Source organism: Parambassis ranga, unplaced genomic scaffold (assembly GCF_900634625.1).
Source record: "Parambassis ranga unplaced genomic scaffold, fParRan2.1 scaffold_31_arrow_ctg1, whole genome shotgun sequence".
In the NCBI taxonomy this organism is placed as follows: Eukaryota; Metazoa; Chordata; class Actinopteri; family Ambassidae; genus Parambassis; species Parambassis ranga.
Window position 1 is genome coordinate 1,113,545 of NW_021144801.1, and position 16,387 is coordinate 1,129,931.

At 43.0% G+C, this 16,387-nt stretch overlaps 1 non-coding gene across 1 annotated transcript; it reads left to right on the top strand.

Moving 5' to 3' along the window:
- Positions 1–14,440: 14,440 nt before the first annotated feature.
- trnar-ucg (transfer RNA arginine (anticodon UCG)) lies at positions 14,441–14,513 on the top strand. Its single transcript has one exon. It is a non-coding gene; the product is annotated as a tRNA-Arg (tRNA).
- The last annotated feature ends 1,874 nt before the right edge of the window (positions 14,514–16,387 follow it).

Genomic DNA, 16,387 nt, shown 5'->3' on the forward strand with positions numbered 1-16,387 from the left:
GTGGAGCTGTTTCTTCCTGTGTTTGGACCTTTTCAACCCTTTGTGGTCTCTTATTGGATTTTGTCTTTTGTCTGCTTTGGTTGTCTCTGTTATGTCCCAGGCTGAGGGGAAACCCACACACAGCATGTCTGCACCTCCCCACTCGTCCCCACTCTCAGATCGGCAGCTACACAGGCTGGTTTCAGTGTTAGGCTGCAGTTCATGAACTCAGAGCTGAGCAGTGCCCAAACAAACACAGAGACACTACAACACACTAAAGCTCCCTAACAAGAGAAAAAAGGAAAACCAATGACAAAGCTGGAACCTAAAACTCCTGCTGGGGAGTAATAAACTCCAGTAAACACCAAAGAAATCCAACCGCCGAGGCTGCGCTACAACAGCTCTGATGGACTGATAGAACACTGACTCATGCACAATAACATGAGGAAAGACTGAGTCAAACTTACACTTCCTCAGCCCCCCAGGTTTTAACCACTGCTCTCCACCATGCTCCACCCTGCAGGAAGAAACACAGTCAGAATGATTTTCTAACCAACATGAGTCCAAACTGCTGATCAACATGAAGCAGAGTTCCTCAGTTTGTCAGAGACACACAAACAGACTGAAACTCATCTGTGTCGACTCCAGAAGAGTCTCTCCTGATCTGCTCTGTGTTTATTCATGTCCTCCATTCTGTGAAATATTGCTCTCTGTCAGTGCTTTACTGTAAAATCCTCTTCATGCAGCAACAGTGTAGGTTTGATCTCAGCATTGTGCATTTATCCAAAGCAGCAAACAAGCCACACTGTCTCTGACTGTTTGTTCCTTTCACTCTATATGCAAACACAAGCCTGGTTCACATGTGTCATGGATGGAAGAGTTTCTGACACACTTCAAATAAATACATTCACTCATGTCTGTGTGTAGTTTTTACAGTGATAATATTGTAGTGTCTCCCTGCTCTCTGTCTCTGACTGAAGGAACTCCTCCTTCTACCATTGTGTTGTTGTCTCCTCTGAAGCTTCACATATGGATTGTTTCAGGAACATTTGTTTGTGGAAATAATTCAGTGGTTCTTACAGCTGAGGACATTAATAAGTAGGGCATCATTTAGTATTTGATCTGCACTAAGTGTGACTGAAAATCAGTCTGTATGTATTTTGACATGAAGAACGTGTATAAAGAAAAGTGAAGTTAACATGATGGACACTTAATGATGGAGGAAGATGAACATCAGGGATCAGTGATTATTTCTTCTCTGCAGTTTCAGTCCATCCATCAACAGCTGTGGATATATGAGCTAAACTGACAGACTGAGGAGGACTCATGCTCTGTGGTCTCTGTGTACCTGAGAGTCTTCAGACTACAATCTGGACTGTTGAGTAAAGCAGACAGCAGCTCCACTCCTGAGTCTCCTGGATGATTGTAGCTCAGGTCCAGCTCTCTCAGATAGGAGGGGTTGGAGGTCAGAGCCGAGGCCAGAGAAGCACAGCCCTCCTGTGTGATCAGACAACCTGACAGACTGGAGGAACAAAACATGTCATGAACTCAAGAAGAAAGAAGGAAAATCCAACAGATCTTCAACATGAACATGAAGCAGAATTTAACTGATGATCAAAAAGCTGGATCCTGACCTGAGAGTCTCCAGTCTGCAGTCTGGACCCCCTAATCCGTGAGACAGCTGCTTCACTCCTGAATCCTGCAGGTCGTTATTATCCAGATCCAGCTCTCTCAGACTAGAGGACTGGGAGCTGAGAACTGAGGACAGAGCTTCACAGCTTCTCTCTGAGAGGTTACAGCTGCTCAGTCTGAGAAAAAAAAGATTGAACACAAAGTCAATGTTTTGTTGTTCATATAAAAATCAACCATGTTTGAAATGGTTCATAAATCCACCTACAGAACTTTGTTGGAGGCTTTGACCACTGGCAGCAGCCTCAGAAGAGCCTCCTCAGAAGCAGAGTATTTCTTCAGGTCAAACACCTCCAGACCTTCTGATGACAGTAAGATGAAGCCCAGAGCTGACCACTGAGCAGGAGACAGTTTATCTGTGGAGAGACGTCCTGATCTCAGGGCCTGTTGGATCTCCTCCACTAGAGAACGATCATTCAGTTCATTCAGACAGTGGAACAGATTGATGCTTCTCTCTGCAGACACATTCTCACTGATCTTCTCCTTGATGTACTGGACTGTTTCCTGATTGGTCTGTGAGCTACTTCCTGTCTGTGTCAGCAGGCCCCGTAGAAGAGTCTGATTGGTCTCCAGTGAAAGACCCAGGAGGAAGCGGAGGAACAAGTCCAGGTGTCCACTTGGACTCTGTAAGGACTTGTCCACAGCACTCTGGTGGAGGTGTTTTAGTTCAGGTTTGTGTCTTTTGTCTCTAAAGACTTTAGACCACAGAGGTGTTCTTTTTTGTTTTTCCAGCAGGTTGACAGCAGAGCTGATGAAGGTCAGATGGACATGAAGAGCAGCCAGAAACTCCTGAACACTCAGATGGATGAAGCAGAACACCTTGTCCTGGTACAGGCCTCTCTCCTCTTTAAAGATCTGTGTGAACACTCCTGAGTACACTGAGGCTGCTGTGATATCGATGCCACACTCTGTCAGGTCTGACTCATAGAAGATCAGGTTTCCTTTCTGCAGCTGATCAAAAGCCAGTTTTCCCAGAGACTGGATCATCTCCCTGCTCTCTGGACTCCACTGTGGATCTGTTTCAGCTCCTCCATCATACTTGATCATCTTCACTTTGGTCTGAACCACCAGGAAGTGGATGTACATCTCAGTCAGGGTCTTGGGCAGCTCTGCTCTCTCTCTGGTTTCCAACATGTCCTCCAGAACTGTAGCAGTGATCCAGCAGAAGACTGGGATGTGGCACATGATGTGGAGGCTTCGTGATGTCTTGATGTGGGAGATGATCCTGCGGGCCTGCTCCTCCTCTCTGAACCTCTTCCTGAAGTACTCCTCCTTCTGTGGGTCAGTGAACCCTCTGACCTCTGTCACCACGTCCACACAGTCAGGAGGGATCTGATTGGCTGCTGCAGGTCGTGTGGTTATCCAGAGGCGAGCAGAGGGAAGCAGCTTCCCCCTGATGAGGTTTGTCAGCAGCACATCCACTGAGGCGGACTCTGTGACATCAGTCAGGGTCTCATTGTTCTGGAAGTCCAGAGGAAGTCGACACTCATCCAGACCATCAAAGATGAAGACCACCTGGAGGCGCTGAAAGCTGCAGATTCCTGCTTCTTTGGTTTCAGTGAAGAAGTGATGAACAAGTTCCACCAAGCTGAACTTTCTCTCTCTCAGCACATTCAGCTCTCTGAAAGTGAATGGAAATGTGAACTGGATGTCCTGGTTGGCTTTGTCTTCAGCCCAGTCCAGAGTGAACTTCTGTGTTAGGACTGTTTTCCCGATGCCAGCCACTCCCTTTGTCATCACTGTTCTGATTGGTTCCTGTCTTCCAGGTGAGCCTTTAAAGATGCCTTCTGGTCTGATGCTTGTTTCTGGTCTGTGTGCTTTCCTGGATGCTGCTTCAATCTGTCTGACCTCATGTTCCTCATTGACCTCTGCAGTCCCTCCCTCTGTGATGTAGAGCTCTGTGTAGATCTGGTTCAGAAGGGTCGGCTCTCCTGCTTTAGCGATGGCCTCAAACACACACTGGAACTTCTTCCTCAGGTTAGACTTGAGTTTACGTCCACACTCTGCAGCACGAGTTCCTGAACAAACAATAAATGTCATTAATAAGTGAACGCTACAATAAATGTGTCAAATAAATATTTTCTGTCTCCATGAAATCTGTTCATCAGTTGTAGACAAACAGTTTGTGTTTTCAGTCAGAAGAATTCACAGATGTCTGCATCATATTAACAGCAGAGTGTGTAAATGTAAACTTCATTTCCTCTTTCCATCATGTTAAAGCTCTTCAAATCCTCTTACTGCTCTGCAGACGCTCAGCCAGCTCCTCCTGCTTCATCCTCCTCAGGAAGTGCACTGTGATCTGCACTAATGACTCTCTGCTGCTCCTCTGCTCTTCATCCTCCTCATCCTCCCTCTGACTCTCTGAGCATTCTGGGTAATCTGGACTCAGGAGCTTCTGGATCTTCTTCAGCTCATCCTTCACAAACCTGACAATGTTCTCCTCCAGCAGCTGGAACAGAACAACAGAGTATAAACTCTCAGACTTTGAGGAGCAGAATAACAGTTTAGTGTTTCATGATATTACAGCTTATGTTCATACATGTATTACTTGAATCTACAACATCAGATATGAAGTGTTGTGTATGCACAGCTGCTGTAGTTATAAGTATTACTACCACAGTTCTGTCTCTGTGAATGCTTGCTCAGGGGTCAGGCTCTGGGTCTCTGTAGAGCACCAGGACTGTTGTGTTGTAGTTAGAAGCTGTTTGTACTCACCATAAATATGGCGTCCTGAGCAGGAGTCTGAACACTGGGTTGCTGCAGTCTGTGACAGAAACATCAGCATTTAACAACACAATCACTTCACTAAGTGTTTTGATGTGTTTTCACTTTAAACAGATACACAACAGTCAACAGACTGGTGAAGAAAATTAATTAATACACAAAATGTGTGTATTAAAAATGAAAACTATCCTGACTCCACACTGTTCAGCTGCATCCAGCAGGTTTGTAATTTGTTCTTCTTCACATATTCTGCTTTAATGGCTGCCAGCACAGCTGTAAGAGTTCAGTTAAATCTTCCACTCATCATGTTTCTCTTTCTTTAACATTAAACGATGTGCAGCAGGATGAATCGCAGTCAGACAATGTTGCAGTGTGATGATATAGAGTCTATATCATCACACTGCAGACCTTTGTTATTTCCTTTACTTAAAAACCGCTAGCGATTAGCACAATGCTAATTTGCATTGAAAAACCCATAAGGTCGCTAGCGCTATTAGCGTCACACTTTTAACCCGTTTTCTTAAACTTAAATAACTTAAAGTGCCTCCTATGAGCGCATGACGTAAGGTAAGGGCTTATGAAACATAATACTTACAGACAGATATTCTCAGACGACTAAAAAACATGTAGCAGGATGAAAAAACACAGCAGAAACTTTCCACTTGGCTCTGGAACCATTATGCTACTACGGAAGCCTCGTAGGACAATCTCAACTCAAACATAGGATTTTGGCTGACTATAGGGGGCAGCACAATAATATTTACATACAGTGTATGAATCTATCATTTATTTAAATGTTTTATTACTGAAATGTCTTTCCATACTTTGTTTCAGTGGGCTGCCTTTCTAGTACAGTGAGGCAGATGTTTAAGTCATGTTTATGCAGACATATAGAAGATTTTAAATGATTCATACACTTTGAAGCAGCACTGTAAATATGCATTACTCTGTGCTACAGATGCTCCAAACCATCAACCACCTGCAGAGCAAACAGACACATACAACCCCAAGAGTCCAGCAGAGCTCATCACAGCATGGAGACACTTCCAGAGTGATTCTTACCTTTGATCATCAGATGGCTGATCAGCTTTGAAACTAATGGGCCTACCCATCGACCAATCACTTTTCATGGACACACAGCTGGGTCCAGGTCCAGCAGAGTCTGCTCTCACATCCTGGATCCTGAGAGAATCACAAACACTGACTCTGAGCTTCTTCTGGAAAAATGATGCTGAACATCATGTTACACTTTAAATGTTTAATAATGATGGAAACAAACTGCAGCTGTGACATTAACTCTGACCTTTGACCCTCAGATGGATCAACATCTTTGAAATAAGGGGGGTGATCCTTTGACCCATCACTCTTCATGGACACACAGCTGGCAGGTCCAGGTCCAGGTCCAGGTCCAGGTCCAGGTCCAGGCCCAGGTCCAGGTCCAGGTCCAGGTCCAGGTCCAGGTCCAGGTCCAGCAGAGTGTGCAGTGTGCTGCTGCTTTGTTCTTGAACACACAGATGTGTGAATAATGTGAGTGTGAGCTCTGACATGGAGAAGAGTCATGGACAGTCAGAGACGGTCCTCTTACCTCTGAGCTTTGGTCCGGCTCTCATGGTCCCCACACAGAGGGCTTTTAGAGGGAGGGACTCCCTCCTCTCTGTCCTCACACTGACTCATAGCAGAGCTCACACCTTCACACAAACACAGCAACATGACACAGAAACACACAGTCAGCATGTTGTTATTGATCCTTCATGTAGATGCTAACAGGCTAATCATGCTGTTAGCTTAGCATCAGAGCCTCAGACCAGGTTTGGTTCTCAGGCTTTTATTTTGGTGAGTCTGTAAACACACCAACATCTCTGATGCTGTTATTATTGATGTCACATGCTGTAAGTGGAACAGTGCACACACACATTCAGTGTTTGCTTCAGAATTCTGTCACTTCTCTCCATGTGTGAACATGTGAATAAATGAACATGTGTTCATGTGTGTTTCTGTCACAGTGTGAACAGACTGAGTGAAGCACTGAGACCTTCCTCTGTAACAGTCTGTGGACTGTTTTCTATAGAAAGGACAAACACATGAGCAGCTACTGTCTGAGCTCTGAGGACTGACACACTTCTCCTCATGGCAAATATTAGATTCACATATTTATGAACCCTTGAAGAGAAAATGTTTCTTCTGATGAGTTTCAATCATCGATATGAATTCATGAAAAATAAAACATGACAAATTGATGCATTTATAAATGTTTTAGTTTTAGTAATAAGAATCATCTGAACTCAATTCAACCAGATGCACCTGAACGCACCATGAACTTTAAACCAACCAAACGTACGTAACGTGGCGCGCGGCTGTTGCGCAGCACAGGCGCGTCAAACCGGAAACAGACTGATCTGATAAAGTCAGAATAAAGCGACCTTTTCTCCGCTTGAAGCTTTGAACGAGTCGATCTGAGTTTCAGAGCAAATGAAGCTGCTGAACTTTACAGAGAGAACGATCAACAGAGACGCTTGTTGTTGGTTCCGCGTTTCAGGGACTTACTACAATAAAGATCCATCAGTTACAGGCAGCAAAGATCAATGAGGTGATCACACTGATGATTGATCAGATATCGACAGACTCACCTGCTGAATCAGTCCTGACTTCCAGAAGTTTCCACCTTCGTGTGTGGAGCTGCTGGTTCTGCTGCAGTCTGTCTGACAGGAGCTCAAAAACGAAAGTAAGTCCACAGAAGCCACGCCTTTAAACCAGGACACGTCTCCAGCAGGGGGCGCCCTCACACTGGAAACATGAAGCTGATTTTTACAGCAGCCTCCCTGTTGTTGCTCTGTCTGTGTCTGTTTACATGATAACAGCTGTGACACAAACAGAACAGTGATGGACTTTATTCAACCTGCTCAGCGAGAGAAGCAGCGAGCAGCTCTGATAGAAGTCTGTCTGCACCATCATCAGGGTCTGATGCTGCTGCAACAGCCGGACTCTGGGACAAAGTGACGTCAGCAGATGTCGGGTTGTCCTCTGAGTCTCTGAAGCAACATGCGGCTCAGCTGGAAAACAGCTTCTGATGGAGCTCTGATAGTCTGACTTCATCTCTGAGAGGAAGAAGAGGGAGAAGCCGCTGCGCAGCGCGCGGACTCTCTCCAGCAGCAAAGTGCAGAGATCATCAGAGCTCCACATGAGCTGAACATGAAGAGACACAGTCCGCTAGCAGCTCCTTCACTGTCGGCCTGCAGCGCTGCTCCCACACTCATCTGGACTCTTTCATCCACACACAGAAAACACGAGCGGAACATTCAGCCTGCAGAGGAGCTGCCTTGGATTGAGTCTCCGCGGTTCTCATGGTGTGTTCAAGGACCGCCTCCCGCTCTCAGCTGATCATAACTACACTCTGTGGATGCTTGTGTCTCTTCTCCCCTGTAGTTTCCTGCTGGTTGCTCCGTCACACGCCCTCTGCTGGTGAGCCGCGTCATTACACACAACCGCTCATGTAATGAGGTGAATTTATAACTTTTGACTTTATGTGGAGGAGGGATTGATTTTGGAATGAGGAGGCTGCAACCTGCGATGGCACCACTAGATGTCAGCTTTTCACAGCATTGGTGGTTCAGTGGTAGAATTCTCGCCTGCCACGCGTGAGGCCCGGGTTCGATTCCCGGCCAATGCAATGACCCTTTTAACTGAGGAACATGTGAGGGGACATATATTCACCTTCACATCTATACTGTTGTTCAGCATGTTGTTTTTATATGTGTTAACAGACCTATCTGACTTCTGTTAACATCACTGTGACATACACACAGAGGCACTACACTTCACAGACGAGCTTCAGTGGTACAGTGCACATCACATTTGAAACAAGAGCACTTACCATCACTGGTAGTGAAGGTGTCCCAGGAAGAATTACTGTGATGTTTTACCTTTAGAGCCTTTTTATAGAACACATTCATTTGATTTAAATTAAGAATGTTTGTTGGTGCAGTTGCCAGCATGAGCACTGTAGATGTCTTTATTTAAAGAAGAAAGAGAAAAAAGACCATGTTTCACCTCTTTCTGAGCCTCGTTAGTGCAGTAGGCAGCGAGTCAGTCTCATAATCTGAAGATTGTGATTTCAACTCTCACAAGGGGAACTTGTTTTACAGCCAGAATACAGATTACACTGTATATTTACATGTCATCCAGGTCACATTCATAGAGACCACTAAGTAACGAGGAATGCTGACAACCACCATCTGTCATAGCAGCAGCCCCCTGGTGCGGTCATGTGTCAGCTGGGGTGTGTCGGAGTGGCTACGTGGACCCAGACACACACACCCGTGGCAGGTTTATTTAGTCCATGTTCAGGCAAACAAACAACAGACAATATCTGTCCCTGCTGTCTTTTAGAAACGCTCATTAGATGCTGCTCTATCAAACTTGTATTCAGAATTCGCATATAATCGCATATTGTGCAGAATCAGAAAAACCTCATTAATCCCTGCAGATGCTGCTTTGTTCAGTCACTCAACATCATAAATTATACTGGATAGTATGAGAGATGGATTGATTTCTCATGTTCACAGTCCTCCCAACATCAACAGACAAGTGCCTCATAATGCACCTGTAAGGGCTACTGCTGTAATAAAAGGAATGACGCAAAAATGTGACATGCATCTTTCACACACATTTCCAAGAATCCGTCTGTATGTTATAATACAATAGGCATATTTTATAAATGCTGTTGCCCAGAACATATACATTGGTTTGTGATGAAACGGTACCCTAGCTTCTATATCGTATGCTCACTCAGACTTGATACGGGGCAGAATCTTGTATTCGTATATGTACTTCCAATATGAGGCGCCCTCACATTTAGGCCTTAGCTAGTTCTGTGTCTGAGTAAACGCTCTTACTTGACACACACATATGCATCAAATACAGCAAGCCATTGCCATCACACAAGGACATCTGGCATTCAGCACACCAGCTGTTTGTACTTTTATAAAATATCAGCGTTGTTGTTTTTCAGTGTTCTCAGGCACTGATGTGACATGAATAAGCATGTTTCTCACAAATGATGGTCTTGTTTCGCCTGCTATTGAGGAAACTGACAGTTAAGGTTGGTCAGATATGGGAGACAAAGCCTTATGTAGCCTTATGCCTTCGACCCTCAGATTGCCTCCTCTGCTGAGGCTTATTAACACAGACCTGTATCCATAGTAGTTCACATGTACAAGTGGCTTGGATGACGTCCCTGAAACTATGACAGGTGGAGAAATAAATTCAACTCTGAAGAAGATAATTGTGTTGTTACAAAGCTTGTTGTCAGTATAGACTTTCAGGTATTTTCTGTCTTATGTTTTGTCACAGAACATGTGTTTACTGCAGATCTATTTATGAGAGAAGTTAAAGGAGTTAGCTCTTTTTTATGCTGCTGTAAACTAATATAAGGTTCATTTCATCATAAAAATGCAATTGGGCCACTTTACAGATATTCACACAAACTCAGATAACTTGTCTTCCACCTGATACGTTCTTTTGGTTTCATAAGAGAAGAATATTGAGAAAGAGGTCAGCTGTAGTTCCTCCTCTCAGTTCCATTGCAGTGTATTATTTTGTGTCTGTCTCCTTATTTCATTTCCACTGTGTTTGGGGACTGCCAGGTGAATGCCTGTTTTTTCCATCTCCTGGTGTTGTATGTTACTAACAGTGTTGGGAAGAATACTTTTAATAAAGTATTCAGTTACTGAATACAGATTACAGGCCCTACAACTTAACATTGCTCAGTCTAAGTAACATATTCTGAATACTTGGATTACTCACACATTAATTTGTGTAGCATGTATATGATATACTGTACAAATCTGGATGTATTGAGTTGGACTAGTGCAGGGGTCGGCAACCTTCAGCATTAAAAGAGCCATTTGGGCCGGTTTCCCACTGAATAAAGCACACTCGGAGCCACAAACCCCTAACTACTAATCTACACCTATTTGACTAAATTAAAGGCAAAATGAATCTATATATAGGCCTAATATAGATAGATATAGATAATATTTATCTGAACAAAAAATGCCAGTTTATATGTTATTTTGATTTCAGTGTGCCGTCATAGTACAGTAGTCAACCTGAATATGAAGCACGTTAGTTCAGGGTCCGATATAAAAATATGTATTTTCAGAATAACAGCTTGTTAAATTATTTCTTTCACCTGGTTAATGTGAGTTCTGCTCTGGAACTTCACTGCACAGCGTATCGTATCCACTTCAGGGCTGGAAGACGTCGCTTTGATTTTCACGAAGGACTGAGCTCTGATCTGTGAGGCTGGAGCGATGTTTACTTTTAATGTAGTTCATGATGGAAAACACCAGCTCGCTCAAGTATGAGGATCCAAAGATTGACAGGACTCCAAATGCAAACTTTTCCATGTTCATATAAGTGTCGGGAATGTCATTGCATGCAGGCTGTCGAACACCAGTTTGTCCGGTGTCACAGGTGCTGCGCACAGGACGCGACCGTGACGCATATTTTGACAAAATATTAAAAGTTTTATTTTAATCACGACAGCATCTCAATCTCCAAAGAAACAACTATTACTATGAAAAAACTAAATGAATAAAATAAAATACATTTAAATTAAACGGCCATTATTTATTGATATTATTATTATTTTTTTCCAAAAATGAGCTCGCTGCCTGGGAGCCACAACAGAGGGATGAAAGAGCCTCATGCAGCTCCGGAGCCGCAGGTTGCCGACCCCTGGACTAGTGGCTCAGAAGTGTAGGAGCAGCTCTGGGAGTGAGTAAAAGAGAGACAGGGAGATGAAGATTTGCTGAAGTACCATATATATTTAAATGACACACAGTTAACAAACCCAGCAATGGGGGGGGGGCCACACGCAGCGAGGGGACAAAAGTTCAAAATAAAGGGGGCTGCAGGAGCCTCCTACCACTCCTCCAACCAGAAGAGATCTGGGCCAGATCCAGACGTTGAGCTGAATCGTATTCTTCGAGCCTAAGCAGAGCTCAATCCTAGCTCGCCATCAGCCCTGGCCTGCACACAGCACAGGACCAATTAATGTGCACACAGTCCATCTATCTAATAATAATGCAGTACAAATCGTATCATACATAGTTCTAAATTAGAGTTCTCATATCATCAAATATATACATACAAATATAGATATTCTATTAGTCAAATTGGGAAATAAATGTTTGCTATATTATAATATCAATTCTGCTAGTGTAGCAATATCAAACATGATCAAACATTAAAGGTCAGACAGAAATACTTTACAGACCTCTCACATTGATTCAATGTAGCACAGTTAAGGATAGTCAGAGAGACCTGGCTTTTTTCTGGACTCAGTGCAGGAGGTGGGTGACAGGAGGGTCCTGACAAAACTGACTCCCATGATGCACCACTGAGACACAGGAAGTCATTCCTGCCTGTCTCAATCAAACTACTGAACTCTGAACTGTAAGATAAGACAAGACAAGACTTTATTAATCCCGAAGGAAATTCCTGTGTCAGAGGTATCAAGTTACATTAAATGCAGTTAAGTACAGAGTATAAGAGTAGAAGTGTCACTCAGACACTGTACATTCATACTGGTGCATTCATGTCCTGCTCTTTACTATGGAAAGGTTTTATACAGTAGTGAATATGTTCTTTAGATACAACTCAGGGATTTAAATGCTATCTAGGTATTTAGATATTTATTATATATTTCAATGTATCTTTAATTTCTAATGTCTGTAACAAAAAAGAATTTCCCCTCGGGGACAAATAAAGTCATTCTGATTCTGATTCTGATTCTGATGCTGGACAATGAGTCCACCCCCTGCAGGACGCCCTGTCAGCTCTGCAGAGCAGCTTCAGTGGCAGACTGCTCCACCCTCGGTGTGTGAAGGAGAGATACAGAAGGTCTTTCCTTCCTGCTGCTGTCAGACTGTATAATAACCACTTCTGATAGGAGCAATATTCACACACCACAGTGTACAACACATTATTTATTTAGTTTCTGATGCACTATGTACAGTTTTCTTACAGACCACTTCTCCCTCCACTCACCTGTGCAATAACTGTTCATATGTAAACTGTTGATGATTCTATTCTATATTTATTGGTAGTTTATTTTATCATATATATCTTTTCTTAACTTATCCTTTGCTGTCTGTACCTGCTGTTGCAAAAATGCAATTTCCCCATTGTGGGACTAATAAAGGTTTCTTAATTCTTAATATCCTGTGCTGACCGCTCCATATAAACCAATGGAAGCGGCCAGGCTAAATTACCCAATGGGAATGAATGAGCAGCTGAGCTAACAGTAATGAGACTCACCAGTTCTGCAGTTTAAGATCAATTCAGATGATCCACTCATATCCACTCCGCATAAAGACTTTGGTAGTTGGCTCCTATAGATCGACATTCAGTACATTTAATTTGAAGAGATTACAACATGAATTACAGCAAACTTTTCCTACTCGTGTCCCAGCGATCAGTCCCTGTTTACTACAGAGGACGCTATAAAACATTCAGTCAAACCTGTCCAGACTGTTCCAACTGACTGCATCACATCAATGTTATTCTACTTAAAGAAACAGGAAAAAAACGTAATGATGACAGAACGCTCCTCCTACAGCTGTAAAGCTACAAACATGCTTTCAAAACTAAAGTGTCTAAATGTGATGACACCCTTGCTGTGACTTTGGGACAATCTGACAACATAGTAATTAAAAATGTACAACTCAGAAAGTAGCCATGCTATACAGCTGAAACTTTGAACATATTTTAAAAGATGTATTTACTTAAATATAGTTAAAACTGTAGTCATAGCGCCACCATGTGGTGAGATATAAAGTGTCAAAAACTTTGGACAAAACATTAGTGGACAACTTTAAATAGTGTAAGATTTTTGTATTTTGGAATATCTAATAGCGTTTCATTGCTATTGGCTAATAAACTTTTGTGGGCGTGGCCATGTGCACTTAATGTACTATAACTGATGCATACTGTAACATATAGCTGCTAAATTTCACTTATGTAGGCTAGTACTAAGACTTAGTGTACCAAGTTTCATGTGGTTTGGCCACTGGGGGGCGCTATAGTGAGGTGTGAAACAATGTGTGAAACAAGTTAAATATTGTCCATTTATTGTTTACAAAGACATCTACAGTGCCCATGTTAGTCAGAATATGTCTATGTGTTTGCGCTGGCTACTGCACCAACAAAAACTCTTACTATGAATAATATTCTGACAAAGAAAAGTTTATATGACAAACACCCTAGACCAGCGGTCCCCAACCTTTTTGCACCACGGACCGGTATCATGTAAAACAATACTTTCACGGACCGGCACAGAAAAAAAAGTGCATAAAGAGACAACTTACTCTTATGCTTAATTAGTGGGAGCCTTTGAGCTTTCTCAGCAATGAGGCGGTCCCATCTAGGGATAATGGGAGACATGACACCCGAAGTGTGTTTCTTATGTCCAGTCCACTCCGTAATTTTGTTTTGGCCGTCATTAATTGCTTCAGTCGTTCTTGTTCATGTTTTCTTCCATGGCTTGTCTTTTAATGCAGGGTGCTCGGTCTCGCAGTTTTGAAGGCTTCGTTGCCTCATTTGCGAGTCTGTCGCCACATCACTCAGAGCGGACTTGGTGTGTGAGAATCACCTGTTGCAATAAATCCGTATTTTAAATAGGACTCCTGATATAGTCTTTTAAATGCGGGTTTCTTTTTCTTTGAAGGGGTAGGCTCCTCTTCTTCTGTCTCCTCGTTAGGCCTTTTCCCCTTTCCGAAGAAGCTCTCCAAAGACGTTTGTTTTTTATTCATTTTTGCTGCTTGTGGGCTTAATTTTGGGGCCGTATCCTGTGACCGAGACAAGCGTCTGGGCAGGTGCTTAAAGGCACAGACGGATGAATCTGATCCGATTTATAAATGAAACAGCTTTCAGACTCAGATAATGAATAATATATTTTTTGCTCAGTCTTTCTGTGCGGCCCAGTACCAAATGACCCACGGACCGGTACCGGTCCCCGGCCCGGTGGTTGGGGACCACTGCCATAGACCACGTGGCCTAATGGATAAGGCGTCTGACTTCGGATTAGAAGATTGAGGGTTCGAGTCCCTTCGTGGTTGATGTTTTATACAGGTATGAAATGAGCCAACTTCTATCTGTGGTTTATCCACAACCTTTAGTGGGTCTACTACTACACTACTACGCCAGTTTGGAGTCGCCCTCGGAACCTGAGACCCTCCTCCTTCTCTCCTGATAACTGTCTGTCTTGATGGGTTCCCTCAGTGTGCAGGGGTGATGGATGGGAGTCATATTCCCATTATCGCTCCTGAGGATAACCATGCTGACTATTTTTTATTTATTCAACATCTGTCCAGTCAGCAGTCTTCCCCATGATTGTGTCTGCTTTGCAGGTGTTTTGAGTTCATCATCTGATCACAGTGTGACATCATTAGTTTATAATATTGAACTTTTCCACAATATTCTCATTTATGGAGATGCACCTGTACATGGTGGCTGATTATGATAACAAACAATAAAAACATGAGACAGTGGGGACCTTGGGTGTCTCCTTCAGCCACAGACTTTTGTCCAGACAGGGGTCAGACTGTATAACATCAGTCCATCTGTACTCTAACCTCTGTACTGTATCACCATGTTTACACCCAGTGACACTGATGGGGAAACAGTACAGTGTTTTTTCTCTTAGTGCAATAACATCCTCACCTACAGTGTAATACTCAGAGTTTTTCATGATATCATAACAGGACATAATACATCTCTGTACATTTCTCATCTGTATATCTGCATGTCTTATGGTTGCTCTGTACATAGTCTTTATTTCTACTTTATCTATTGTTGCTGCTCAGGACCTTGTTTTCATGCTGCTGTAATGGAATGGAAGGAACGCTGACAACCAACATGGGTCATAGCAGCAGTCACCTGGTGCGGTCATGTATCAGCTGGGGTGTGACGCAGTGGCTCCGTCAGTAACTATGGGCAGTGTGTACGCACCCAGACACACATCATTGGAGACCAGCTTTAATGAGAGGTGAGGGTTGCAAAAGTCAGAACAAGAGCCTGTTGACAGAAAACTCTAAAGGAGAAGGTTGCCATGTTAGAAAACGAACGAGACTTTCTGCAGAAAACCATGACCATGACATCCACTGGTAGGTCATCTGTTCTTTGAACGCAAACGTTTGAACTAGTGCCGTCACATGATTACAATTTTAATCACATTAATCACTGCAATGCTGTATATTTATTGTGATTAAATATCACTCATTTGTTTAACCTATACTCATTGGATGAACTCAATTAAATTGAGTTTTTCCATCCAATAAATGCAGCAGAAATAGAAACAGTAAGGTGCATAACATTCCTCCAGGACATAAACCTTTGCATTTCAATATACCAAATTAAGTTGGATGAAACCCCCACATCGCTGGGCTCCTGTCTTCAGAACATGTAAGCTGCCCTCCTATAGGGTTAAAAAACACAAACACACAACACTCATGTTGATCCTGAGCATCACATAAACATGTGAATCTTTCATTAATATTGAAGTTCCTCCTTTGTTCTGGGAAACTTACAGAAGCTTCTTTGAGAAGTGGTTCAGCTGGGCCATGAACTTCAATGCAGCGGCTTTATATTCCTAACCAGAAATCTTTGTTCATAACTTTACCAATGTCAAACTAAGAAGAACATTGTGTTGTTCTTCCACTGACTGAAACATGAAAAAAGAGATGTCACACATGGCTCATTGGTCTAGAGTCTGATCTCACCGTTTATAGGAACTACACTGCAGTTTTGGGCGGATTGTCTTCAGTCGATTATTTGATGATTTGGCAGGTCTGGTTTTAGATCTGCAGATTGCACCCCCTCCTACATTAGCACAGGCCACTGGTGCAGCTTTGACACCTACTGCTAGGAGGGTTTTTTTAATGCACTAAAATTGGAAAGCAGTTTTTGTGACTGGGGGACAGGACACAGAAAA